The 3322-nt window shown below is 40.8% G+C and overlaps 1 pseudogene; it reads right to left on the reverse strand.

The window, feature by feature from the left end:
- Nucleotides 1-445: 445 nt before the first annotated feature.
- Nucleotides 446-1973, reverse strand: LOC103084761 (plasminogen activator inhibitor 1 RNA-binding protein-like; annotated as a pseudogene).
- Nucleotides 1974-3322: the final 1349 nt, after the last annotated feature.

Below are 3322 nucleotides of genomic sequence, written 5' to 3' on the forward strand. Positions count from 1 at the left end.
TCTCATCTTTGAAAAATTAACAATGAATTTGGTTTCTTTGAGGCTCCAGACCCTTATATTTATATGCAAAGTTGTCCACAGAATCTATTTTATGCTCTTCTTTTTTCAACTGGTACACACTGTTCACATCTATATTTAAAATTTGGAAATTCGTATTTGCAAGCAGCAATACAAAAGCATTCACGAAGAATGCATAATCTCTGAAAATTATGAAAACATCCCCGCTACCAATACATTTCTAAATACAAAACTGACTACCATATTGTTACTTCTGTGTAGCAGGAGAAGTTCATTTTCAAAACAGATAAAATTCAGTCTTTACATGTGAATGGTATGAATGAAAGTCTTTTTTTTTTTTTAATTTCTTAGTTTTTTGGGTTCCTTAAGCATTCAAGTCTCAAAGGGGAGGGTCCACAAAGGAACCAGGTTGTCTTATGGCACCCAGTTAAGCCAGAGCTGGGAATGCCTCTGGGTCATCCACGTCAGGAGCAGAAACACTTGACTTGTCAGTCCTGATACCACAGTTTGGACGTCCACCACGCCCACGGCCACCTCGTCCTCCCCTGCCACCACGTCCTGGGCGGCCAGGCTCTCCAAAATTGATCTCCAGCTGAGACGTTATATCATTTGCTGGCTTCCGGAAATGGTGATGCATAACCGAGTCTTCAGCATGAACCTCTTTACTCTTTGACTTATGAAGAACAAATCCCTTCTTCCACTGCCCATCAGCACCCTCATTTAGTTTTCAGATATTAAATTCTACTTTTGCCCGGTCCTTATTTTGAATAGCCTTCCACGCGTCCAAAGTCATTTCTTTTGGGTCTTCTTCCTTCACTTTTCAAGTTCATTCTCCTTATTTTCAGTGTCTGCCACTGGATGTTCTTCACCTTCAGGTGTTTCCTTAGTCACATTTGATTGCTCCAAGTCAGTTAATTCATCTCTGACATTTCCCCAGCTGTGAGATCCGCTACCTCCACGCTTGTCCTCGTGCTTCAGGCCAGATCTGTCACTTCCACTATGCCTATCAAATTCACGTTTGCCACGAGAATCAAAGCCATCTCCCCAGCCCATTCCTCGTCCACGACCTCCTCGACCTCTTCCAAGACCACCAAGGGCTCAGACAGCCCAGTCAATAATCAGTCTATCAACTGAAAATTCTCTTCCTTCACCCTTTTCTTTCTTTTTTTTTTTTTAAATAAATCTCCTCTTATATCTGTCTATAATATCCTATTGCTTTTCTTTTTTTTTTTTTTTATAAATTTATTTATTTATTCATTTTTGACTGTGTTGGGTCTTTGTGCGAGGGCTTTCTCTAGTTGCGGCGAGCGGGGGCCACTCTTCATCGCGGTGCTTGGGCCTCTCACTATCTCGGCCTCTCTTGTTGCGGAGCACAGGCTTCAGACGTACAGGCTCAGTAGTTGTGGGTTACAGGCCCAGTTGCTCCGCGGCATGTGGGATCTTCCCAGACCACGGCTCGAACCCGTGTCCCCTGCATTGGCAGGCAGATTCTCAACCACTGCGCCACCAGGAAAGCCCCTCACCCTTTTCTTCAAGTGGCTTTTCAAATCGTCTTTCACGAGGTGGTTGCTTTTCTGGTCTCCTATCAATTATCTTCTCTTCACCCTGAAGTTGTTGGTCAGGTCTTCCTCCGACACGTCTTCTTCCTTCTTTCTTAAGCGCCACAGGCGGCTGCATCTCCTCCTTCTTGTCAACCACGCCGACGCTGGGGGGGCAGCGGGTTCTTGATGTCTTTCTGGGACTCTTTACACAGCTGTTTGCCCAACGCGTTGGAGTTTGGGCTGCGGCCTGAGCTGCGCTCTTGGCCCCAAGGTCCCCAAAGCCGCCCCTGCCGGCTTCTTTTTTCTTGTTCTCTGCTGCCTTCAACACCTCGAAGGGGTCCGATCTGTCGTCAAATAACCGTCGAATCTGTTGGTGACCATGCAGCCGAAGCCTTCCTGTAAGTGCCCAGACATGATGGTGGCTCGGCGGTGCGTTCCTCCACGAATTGCAGCAGGCTGTGCCGAGCTGAGAGCGCCTGCTTCAGCTCTTCCCACAAGATGGCCGGGCTATTCTTTTTGAATAAAATCTTAAATGAACATTACTTCCGCTTTCTTCCTAAGACCTTTTTATATTCGTATAAGATTGTTATCCAGATGATTTATTCTTTGCTGATTAAAGATGAAGAAGACCATAAGTTTATTAATTGTTAGATTTATATGTGCAACGTGAAAGTGAGTGAATCAAATGTCAATCCCATGTCGTGTGCAAATGTACAATAGATTTATGTAATCTAACAAATTTATAAAGGAAATTTGATGGTATGCACTAAAAATTATTTTGCGGTACACATAACATAAAATTTGCATTATAAACCAAGATACTGTCTGCAACTCACATATGCAGGAGAACATGTCTGCATCCTCAAAGCTGCTCTAACCCTACAAGAACACATAAAGGGCTTTATAGTATGGAGAAGGCATTGCAGTTTCCTTGAATGGAAATTATTAATTTTAAGCCACAAAACCAACCGAATCCCATCACGCACAACCTAAAAATCTAGAATCCCTAATGTTCACCAACTTTAGTATCTTGAGCCTTGAATTAAATTTGCAGAACTCAAATCCTACATGCATGCATACATCCTCTGGATTAGACAATGTAGTTGTCATTCTAGCACTATATCACTTGAGGTCCAATGTTCTCAAATTTTTACTTCCAATTTTCATACTTTCCTCTGTCCTGATATTAATTTTGGTCATGTTTACCTTAGAAGTAGACAAGGGGTGATAATTTATTTATTTTAGATGATACCTAGCTTATTTAGAGCAAGTAATTTCATACTCTATGAAAATTAAAATAGTGTGATTATGAGACTTTTTGTCAAAATCAAGATCTATTGTTAGGAGACACTGACATGATGCTTTATAACTTTTTAGTCATCCAGCCAAAGGGTAGTTTGGTTTCATAGATAACTATGCTAATGATCATTTCAAATTTTCCTATTATTAGTGCAGCTTTATATTTAGAAGAGTTGGTGAATAAAATAATTATCCATCTTGACTGTAGAGCTTGTCTTTCTAACTGTCCTACATAAAATCTTTAGGCAGAAGAAACAATCAAAGCTTTGCAGAACAAATGAATTAATTGTAAAATTAATTGGGCCATGTTTCTACTTTTAAAAATCAAGTTACATTTTAGTGAGTCTGTGAACACTTTTACTAAAGAAAGCCACAGTCAGACTGAATATACTAATGAAATTGGCTCCCTACATTTTAGGGAATTATTTTCTGTATCTTATCAAGGATGCTTAATATATATTATA

The sequence above is a fragment of the Lipotes vexillifer genome, unplaced genomic scaffold, assembly GCF_000442215.2.
Source record: "Lipotes vexillifer unplaced genomic scaffold, Lipotes_vexillifer_v1.1 scaffold1887, whole genome shotgun sequence".
NCBI lineage: Eukaryota > Metazoa > Chordata > Mammalia > Artiodactyla > Lipotidae > Lipotes > Lipotes vexillifer.